This window comes from Astatotilapia calliptera, chromosome 6, assembly GCF_900246225.1.
Source record: "Astatotilapia calliptera chromosome 6, fAstCal1.2, whole genome shotgun sequence".
NCBI classification, from domain to species: domain Eukaryota; kingdom Metazoa; phylum Chordata; class Actinopteri; order Cichliformes; family Cichlidae; genus Astatotilapia; species Astatotilapia calliptera.
In genome coordinates, this window is record NC_039307.1 from 23158771 (window position 1) to 23169353 (window position 10583).

At 40.7% G+C, this 10583-nt stretch overlaps 1 protein-coding gene across 3 annotated transcripts in view; it reads right to left on the minus strand.

Moving 5' to 3' along the window:
* fbxo41 (F-box protein 41) overlaps positions 1-9729 on the minus strand; it is an 81931-nt gene extending 72202 nt beyond the window's left edge. Inside the window, exons 1-2 of one of the 3 annotated variants that reach the window (XM_026171179.1) lie at positions 9651-9729; positions 6201-6309 (exon numbers count right to left, since the gene is read on the minus strand). The gene's annotated coding sequence lies outside the window, so the exon portion shown is untranslated. Of the gene's footprint in view, positions 1-5650; positions 6172-6200; positions 6310-9650 lie in introns of those variants that run through there. The other 2 variants (XM_026171181.1, XM_026171180.1) reach the window with 2 other exon arrangements.
* Between the last annotated feature and the right edge of the window lie 854 nt (positions 9730-10583).

Sequence of the window (10583 nt, forward strand, 5' to 3'; positions counted from 1 at the left end):
ATTACCCTAACACACTAGTTGCTGGACTGCGTGAGGAAGCCGGAGGGAACCCACGCAGGCTAGCTGATGGATTCAAACCCAGGATTTTCTTGCTGTGAGATGACAGTGGTACCAAATGCACAACCATACAGCCAAACAGTTGCTGTGAGCACTAAGAGACATGTAAGTACTTCTTTGAAATGACAGATCTTTAAGGACACAACAACTTGAAGGATTAGTCTTTGCTAATTAATATAAAACAGATGAAGTGAGCCTGAAAGGTAAAGCTAACAAAAGAAGTTGCTAAATAATGAAATATAAACTAGCAATGAATTAGCCTTCTACAAGATAACCAGGTTGACCTAAGTAGTGTTAGGTGAACTCTAACTTTTTGGAGCTACACCCAAATTTCTCTGCAGCATTTCCCCCTTGCTCAAAATGTATTTTTTGGTGGCGAGTGTAATCACTACAATTTACCAGGGTTCCCTAAATGCCTCACATGCAGGCAATCGGTAGCTGTCGTGTCAAATGTCTAGAACCTCAATGCTGCTGAAAAGATAAAGAGCAGACATGCATGCATTTGTTTAGAGAGATAACAAATGTTAATGCTATTTTTCAAAATCTAACAGTAATTGAACAGGAGGAGATAATTGCTGAAAATAGTCAAGATTGGCTCAACCATCTCTGCCACTGACGAGACCTGAGAAACAAAGAAACTGATTGGCATCAGCTGCTGCATTCAGGCCTCACAATAATTGCCTTATTCACATCAGCAAATCGTTTCTAAGCAGGTGTACACACTTCTCACTCTGCTCTATCCAAAGCCACAACATCCTGTTTATGTGCTATATTTTTGTTATTGTTGATCAAGCTCAGGTTTAAACACCCGTTTATGTGTTTATTACTGAGGATACTATTAATGCTCATTATGGTCCTTGTAAGTGATTTTAAGAGTCTCTGACTGAACTGTGTTTAGCGTAGCTGGAGTTTCAAACTCCTGCTTGAGGACAATGAACACCGCTGCAGCGACTGCAACAGAAAGCTCAATCTCTGCACCGTGTGCATAAATCATGAGCTGGCCCTCAGGCTGCATTAATGATATGCCTATTAAAGGTTCAGCTCTAAAGGATAAACGCCAAATGATGGTCTGAATTCATTTATAAATAATAAAAGCGACCAGTCACAAGCGAAATACCCCCTCAGTCTCGCAGTCTTTGTTTCACAGGCTGTCACTGGGGTTCTATCACGCAGTCACTTCAGATTTATTTCTGCGTGCTCGTGCTCGCCGACAAAGATTTGTTTTGCTCGGAGGTGTGAGGAGGAGAATGACTCAAGGTGTATCACAGCCTTCATGCCAGTCCTCTGCAAAGCATCGCTTGGAGATGCTGTAGCGCTGAGCTCAAACTTGTGCAAGCCTCTCGGAGAGGTGCGACACGATCATCCTCCTCGACCCACGCTTTAACAATGGAGCCGTTATCCCTGCTGGTATTTCTCCTTTGGAAAATGTGCTCCTCCAACTACAGTTAATACCATGATAAAAACGCAGCGCAAAATAAACAAAGTGCGACAAAATGTTTCACATCACCCCGCCCCAGTGCTCTGCGTGGCTTCCAGTTGTATCAAGAATAATTAAAGGGGACACAGATGAGGATCCTTCAGAGTTTTGACACATTACAGTACACTATAGGCTCCTTTATAAACTTAATGAGAGGTTTAGTGAAAGCTCCTAAAGCCTTTTGGGTTACATGACTACATCAAAGTATGTTAGCCCTGAGTAAGCCATGGCACTCCCCTGACAGGACAACCTCATAGCCGTGGGCCTATTACCTGACAACAAAGGACAAGCCTAATCGCTTATGTCGAAAAAGACTTGGTACACTCCAGTTATTACACAATGGGCCACTCGTCTGAAGCATTTCATCTCATGTCACAGTATTACTCAGAATCCCTTTCGGCTATATATATACATACATATATATATATATACACATACACATATATATATATATATATATATATATATATATATATATATATATATATATATATATATATATATATATATATATATATATGTGTATGTATATATATATATATATATATATATATATATATATATATATATATATATATATATATATATATATATGATGATGACTGGTAAAGAAACTACGCATCAGATTGCATTAATAAAGGAAAGTCATTTATAGTAGTACTCCTGTGATGGAATAATACCACTTTGCTTGAAGTTCCTTGTGCGTTTACTACAGTGCACACAAAAAAAGTGGTAAGGAAATGTAATAAAGCTTAACAGATGTGTTCAGTATTAAGATTTTGACACATCAGTCCTTTTTACAACTGAAGGATTGGATGTATTAATCAGAACTTTTCTTCTGGCATTTGGGCAGTTGCCCACTTTACTCTGATGAGCATCGAGCTCGGGACAGGACAAGGCTGCGACAGCCTCTCGCCGATCTGAGCTTATGGACAGACTCATCCTCTGGCTCGCCGCTGTCTGCTATTGATCCAGACAGCTGTTCACTGAAGCAATTACATTCAAGTATACATGTACATACAAGCATGCCAAGAGGATGTTGTTAGGCACCCTAACGCCACAAGTCCATGCTCATTATGTGGGCAAATCTGTGCACTGTACAAATTCAATACTGACAATGTAGGCGCATTTGTATTCTGCTTGTTCGTTTCCCCGGAAAATAGAGGGTTTTTACAATAATGTGGGTATGCTAATGAGGGAATATACAAAAACGAATTTTTTCTGCAAATTTCTTAACAGTTAATAAGATCAATTTATACGTCATACGCTTTTTTTCAGCAATTAGTTCATTTAAACAGCTGCCTATGCAGATAACACATCTGTCACCTCCACTCAGGGATGTTAGATTCCTGCTTTCTCTCCACTGCGCATCTTCTCTAAAGACTACAGCAAGCTTCTTACTGTATGTTTGCACATTAAGCCCCTCCATGCCTGCCTAAACAATAATGGGGATGAAGCTCCTATAGAGGACGTGAGGAGGAAATGATGCAGAAAATGGCCTCTGTGATTTGTGGCTGCATTTTGACTGTCTCTGAAGTCCTCTTATACTCATTAATCCTGGGCTTGTGGTGGCATAACATGCAAGTTGCAGGTGAAGAAGTGAGGGTTAAATATTTAAATAGTGTTCATAACATTTTTAGATATCACTTTTTGATGTTTTAAGTTTAAAAACCTTAAAACAATAAATGAAGATAAGTAAATATGGCACAAGAATCATTTCTACATTAGGGTCAATACAGTCGTTGATAGTCACAAGCCATCAGAAATGCTTAAATGCTCTGGGACAGAGCCATGAGTCTGATATTCGATCTGTACTTGATGGCCAGACAAGTACTTTGTCCAGCAATGCAACTTCAACTCCAGTGTTTACAACACTCTCAGTGCTGTCTGTAGCATGCGTAGCAGGATATATGGTCCTGTGAAAAACTGCTTCAATAGGAATTAATCAAATGCACTTGTATGACCACCTCTATGAAAGTAGATGTTTTGGCAGTTTGCTGGTCTGGAGCATACAGGTGTGTGTGTGTTAACAAAAGGCCAATCTTCCCAGGAATGGAAATCCCAGGAAATTCACCCAAAGGTCAGACCATGAGTGCTCAGAGAAACTGCAAGAAACCCAAGAGCTACATCTTAGACTCTAACAGGAATCAGAATGTCAAATGTTAAAGTTCATGATAGCACAATTAGAGAAAGACTGAACAAATATGGCTTGTTTGGTAGCTTACCAGGGGAAAGCCTATTCTCTCTAAGTGTCTTGCAGCACTGCTTAGGCGGTGCATTTAACAAAAACAGAGCATATCAGCACTGCTGGCACCATGTTGGACGGGTGATGATTTGGTCTTGCTTTGCAACCATAGGACCTGGACACTTTGCAGTCATTGAGTCGACCATGAACTCCTCTGTATACCAAAGTATTCTTGAGTCAAATGTAAGGCTATCTGCCCAACAGCTAAAGTTTGGCCCAATCTGGGTCACGCAACCGGACAATGATCCCAAGCACAGCAGCACATCTACGACAGACTGGCTGAAAAAGAAAAGAATTTAAATGTTGCAATGACCCGGTTAATGTCCAGACCTCAAGACAATTGAAAAGCCCTGGCAAGATCTTAAAAGAGTCGAACTGAAGCAACACTGTAAGGAAGAGCAGGCCAAAAATCCCCCACAATGATGTGAAAGACTGATAATGTCATACAGAAAACAGTTGGCAGGCTGTACATCTGCAGAAATAAATAAAAATAACTAAATAATCTACGTTAAATTCTAGAAATAAAGTACATAACAAAACACAGCCAGGAGAACATAATGAGCTCCAGCACCAAAAAAAAAGCTGATGGCTGCTACTCCAAAAAACTAGCAGAAATGCCAAAATCTTACTTTGTTTATGTCTTTAGCACCAAAACACCTATTTAACTAAATTTGTTCTTTCTCATTATTAAAACATCTCAGTTTGACTAAAGCAGATGTCACCAAGACAGCCCCAGCAAACACTTGTTTATTTCCCTTACAAGAAGCTACTTCATTCAGCTTTACGTCACATTTTTCAGTTTGTTGCTCATAGTGACTCTGTCCCACCAGTGGGACCCCACCCCTCAGTTTGAGAACTGCATACTGAAAGGATGCAGATTAAAATCTTTGGGAAAACAGCAAAGACGGTGGCAGAAGTGTAACTTCTGTAGTAGTTCGGGGACCTTTTTAAAAACTTTGATGAAACTTGGGGCAAAGTCAATGAACATTTTTAAGCAGGTTTTACCTGGACATGTACACTTTTAATGTCCAAATAATCAATGAGATTTAAGTTAAGATAATTTAAGTTTAGATAATCCTTCAAAAAAATATTTTCCAGAGGAGTGCCTGGAGGTGTCACCATGGCAAGACCTGCATCAAAGGATCCTACCAGATAGATAGCAGTACAGACAGTAAGTATTGTGCATCTGTATAAATACTTGCCTCACATGTGATCAGTCAGGAAACCATCTGTTTGCACTGACATTTGCATGACGAATGGAAACTGATAACCGGCTATGCTATAAACTGACATACTGTCTGCACAAGCATGTTGTATATAACTGCATTGCAGATAAAGGACACAGCTCTTCCTTAAATATAATGAGCACTCACAGGCCCTGACAGCTCTGTTTGCAAAAGAGTTCAATCTACTTCCACCCTGTACAAACTCAGCTCTAATCTTGCAGCCATCCCTCTTTTTTCAGCATGACTGCCCCAACTTTTGTCACATCAGATTTCTACAAACACAGCAGCAACATAAAGGCTAAGGCCCACTGACTCTGAGATTTCTCCAGCTCTGTAGTCATATGACAGTTTCCCAAACTCTAGCAGCATGCTGCCTTAAGAGCTGAGGGTACATCAGGGGAGTTTGAGGAGTCCTTCGGGTATATTATTATTATTAGACCATGCATATAGAGTCATGACTTCCTTTGACACTTTCCTCTTGAATCCAAGTGTGCTCAGAGGAACAGCACAAATCTGTGCAGTGAACACTGTATAGGCTATAAGGGGGGGAAACATGCAGATTTATGCTCAAGCTGTGTGAGCACATTCAATAAGCAAACACATGCAACTTATAACAGACAGCATCCTAATATTTCTACATACAACCTGTCCAGTTCCTACAGGCCAAGGCCGGCCAAAGTCTCAGAGCGATCCCTGAAAAGCTGCATGTAGCTGTCGCCTGACAGCCGCCAGCGACGTGACAGCAACCACTGGATCATCCGGCGCTGACGATCTTTGATCCTCACATTTTGCACCGCACATAGATCAACCACAAGCAGCCGATCAAGTGGGTGTGGACGAGCGGCACCACCAAATGTTATCTCACAGCCACGAACGCCTCTGCAAGCGCGCACACATATACACACAAGCCTAGGCCCGGAGTCCAGCTTAATTCACACCGATGCTCGTGACAGCAGCCGTGCACAACGGGGAGGGGACAACCTGGCGTGTACCCGATTTTCTCCTGTGTTTTCACGGCAGCACTGGCTCCTTGCTGGACCCGGACTCCCGACGTTGCATAAAATTCGTTGCACGGGAAGAGCGGAGCGGCAGCAGTGAAGCGACAAAGCATGCACACACACACACGCTGACACAAACGTGATCGGAAGACAGAGGGATGTTGGAAAAAGCAAAAGAAACGTGCGGTCTCACTCACCTCCTAATCTTCTCCCCATTTTTCTCCCCCTCCTGCTCCAATCAAGGGACCGCTCCAGCCTTCAGTGACGTCACGCAGCCCGTCTCTGCAGCAGAGAGCAGCAGCAGGCCTGCAGAGGACGAGCAGGGAGGAGAGGAAGAGGGAGGAGAGAAGGAGAAAGAGAGAGGGGGGAGAGGAGCAGATGCAAAAATGTGAATCATTAAGAAAAAAAAAGCCCTTCTGTCCTCAGGATAGAGAGAAGATATTGTACCAACTCAGGCTGTGGAGGTGGAAATTGATTAGACATCATATTCATCCAGCTCAGCAGCTCACCATCACAAACTGAAAAGACAGTTTTGTCCTACCAGCTGCCTGTTTGCCTATTAATTAACATCAAGTAAACATGGGTGAGGTAACATCTCTGTCATCCAGGCAGCATGTTCACGTGTCTTTGGTCAGAAGAAGACGGAAAGGGTCTTTTAATTCAACATATGCTGAGATATATTTCTCCCATACTGGTTTCTCTTCATTGGCTTCCTGTGAAATCCAGAATCAGATTTAAAATTATTCTCCTCACATACGAGGTCTTGAATAATCAGGCTCCCTCTTATGTTAAAGACCTCATAGTACCGCATCACCCCAGTGGAGCACTTCGCTTACTTGTAGTTCCTAGGATACTTAAAAGTAAAATGGGAGACATTTTACAGGTTTTCAGAAACCAGCTCCTAGTTTGGATTCAGATGATAGACACCCTCTCTACTTTTAAGACTAGGCTTAAAACATTTATTTCTGATCAAGCATACTGGTAGGGCTGGATCAGGTGACCCTAAATCCTCCTTAATCAGGCTGGAATAGGTCTAGTCTGCTAGAGGCTTCCCATGATGCATTGAGGTTCTTCACTCACCTTTTTCACTCTGTGTGTTTATACACCACTCAGCATTTAATAATTAGTTATTATCCATCTTTGGCTCTTTTCTACAGCACGTCTGCCTCTCTCCCTTCAACCCCAACTGTACTTGGCAGATCACCGCTCCTCTCTGAGTCTGGTTCTATAAGAAGTTTGAAGGTAGTTTTTCCTTCCCACTGTCGCCAAGTCCTTTCTGATAGGGTTGACTAATGATAAATCTAACAGTATTTTGTTTGTTGCCAATCATTAGTCAGTCCACATAACAATTAATTATCAGCTGTTTTGATAACTGCTTCTCAATTCAGTTCAACTCAATACATTTATATAGCGCTTCTTATATTGCTCTATGAGCAAGAATTTGGCGACAGTGGGAAGGAAAAACACCCTTTTAACTGAAAAAACCTCCAACATTTGAAGAGGCAGCCATCTGCCGTGACTGGTTGTTTTATTGTTTTGTTCTCTTTTTTTACACAATTCTGCATCACCCAGATGTCAACACAGGTCCCAAAAAGTGCCAGTAAATTAATAACAGCTAATTTCTTTGAGTTTTTATAGAATAAAAGTATACGTGTTTAAGTTCACCTGCGATATAAAAAATTGAAGATGCTTGGTTTCAAAGATCATCTATACAGTTTTAGAGCAAAACACATCATTTGTAACAGTTTCAGACAAGATGTGTATCTCCACCTGATAAATGTATCAGTGGCAATGTGTTTAAAGTTAGGAATTAGGATTCATGCAAGCTAGAGACAGAATCTGTGAGAAATACAATTTATCAATTCAATTAGGATAATGTGAATTCAAATAATATGACTAATGGATAATTTTGGTACATTTTCTTTGAGAGATTTAGAGACGGAACACAAGGATTTTGGATGGGCTACAGCCCGGTGATACTGGAATAACTGGAACAATGGTTAAAAAAGTCACACAAGTATTTCTTAGACATGCTTTATAGATGTAACGACTAAGGGCAGCTAGTTCAAAGATTTAGGGACTGTTCATGTTTAAGTGAATGCATTAAATTTACAGTGTAGTAACAGTTATTGCAGCTATGATGTGTTTGTCCTCCATTGTTGTTAATTTATGATGGGATAGCTGGTGTGTTTATGGCTCAAGGTGGTGTTGAGTTTGGTTAGTGACTGGCCAGCACGAGCCCCACACCGCCATGGTAATCAGTCACTTCTGGCTATTGTTCCCATTTAGCATATTAATGCTAATAAAACTGTGTTACTGGGGCAGAGTAGTGTATAGATCACAGGAATAACAACTGGAGACTGAGATCTTTGTATCATGATTATTTCATCCATTTGGATTTGCCACCATTTCTCTGCAGCTGTCTTCCCAACCATCTCAAGGATTTCACAAAAACTCAAAAAGATTGTGTCACAAACAGTCTGTCTCAGGATCTGAGGGACTTGCTTAATGCAGTTCACCATTCACTGGCTTTTGTTTTAGCTTTGATCATAACTTTTATGATAAAGATTCGATTTATTTTCTTTAAAATTATGTCAAGGTTTTCACAAAACACTCTGCTTCTTGTTAGGTTTTTGTTTTTATTTATTTTTTTTTATCTTTTTGGCTGTGCTGTTTTAATCTTGCTGAGATACATGTTGGGCTGCATGTGGACAGCAGCACGCAGAACTAAACTTGGCAGATTTCACTTTCTTTTGTGCTCATTTCTCCAACTCTGATGGTTTCTTGCTGTTCACTACAGGCAGTCATGGTAAACAAATCACATTTTTTATGGGTGGTTCTTTGATAACACAGAGTTAAAGAATGTTCTGGACCTTTGAGTGCAGCGTGTTTGTGTGTGTGTTATAATGGGGGTCATAACTCTTCTGCTAATCATACAGTAGGCTTCTTTGTGGTGACAGAAAAGAGAAAAAAAATAATACACAAGCAAAAATCAGATTCCAGGGATTTATTCAGCAGCTGATGTTTGTCCCATGCTTCACAGCCTGTGGCTATATTCTGTACTAATGGTTTAGAAGTAGCAGTCTGCAAACATGAATTTGTCTTTGTCATCCACACGTTATAGCTTTTCTTTTACTTTGCATGCGTTGCTTATATACATTTGATACAAAGACACAAGCATCCATCTTGATTTTGACTGGTTCTCCTACAGAACAGGACTCACTCAGTAACATTAACAACCAGAAGTGCTAAAACTGTCTTTGTGGACACTCACTGGCCAGTGTATTAGGGACATTTTGGTGTGTTTTGCTGCTGGAAGCAACCATCTGAAGTTAGGTACACAGGATGGGCACGCTCAGCAACAATACTCAGGTAGGCTGTGGCATTTAAGAAAATATCCCCCACACCACTACACCACCACCAGCCAGAACTGCTCATACAAGGCAGGATGGATCCATGTTTTTATGTTGTTTACATGAATTCTGACCCTACCATCTGAATTTTGCAGCAGAAGCTGAGACTCATCAGACCACGTAATGTATTTCCAGTCTTTTTATTTCCCGGTTTAAGTGAAACTCTGTTAATTGTTATGATCTTTTGCATATCTTGGTTGTAATGAGTGGTTGTTTGAGTTAATTTTGCCTTACCATCAGCTGGAAGCAGGTCTGTCCATTCTTCTCTGACCTCTGACATCAACGAAGCATTTTCTCACTGGATATTGTTGCTTTTCTCTCGTTTTCTTTTCCTCTGTTAACCCTCGAGGCGAAAAATGGCAGTAGACCAGCAGTTTCTGAAAAAAATCAGACCAGACCATCTGGCCAAAAGTCACGCCATGTTCAAATTCACTTAAATCACCTTTCTTCTTTCAACACGTGCCTATACGCCTGAATGCACGGAGTTGGCTAATTAAATATTTGGGTTAACGAAGAGTTGACCAGTTATATGTAATAAAATGGCCGGTGAAAGAGAATAGTACTTTCCACAGAAATGGAGGTATCATTACACAGATTTAAATCAGTGTAAAGCAAACAATGATGTTTTCATCCAGTCGGTGCTACAATAATAAAAGATGTTGTGTTTTAAAGGCTGTGAAATACTAAATCTCACGCTGTTGTAACTCTGTGTTCCTGATATTAAACACATAATCACACAATGATGCAAATTGATCCACTTGAATGATATCATTCAGTGTTTGCATGAATATGTGTTATTCGAGGCACATGCAAACACACTCTTTCTGATAATAGCTGACTAAAAGGGTGCATTTAATTAAAGGAGGTCATTAAAACCTCAGCATCAACTCAATCAATATCCTTTTGGTGTGGAAGAGGCTGAATGCCTCTTTATGTGGGGAAATTTTCAGCTTTCACAAGCTGAGCTCCAGCTTGTGAAAGCTGAAGCTCAGCTCTGCAGCTTGCAGACCTCAGAGTGAATGCACTGCCTGGTGTTTTGATTTGATTTCACTGTAGCTTAAAATGAACACAGCCACAACCAGAGGTGCTCTTATGTGTTTGCGCCTGTACACTTGACTGTGAGAGAGAGAAGACTTTAGCAGTGACTGAACGTGACGCACACAGCAC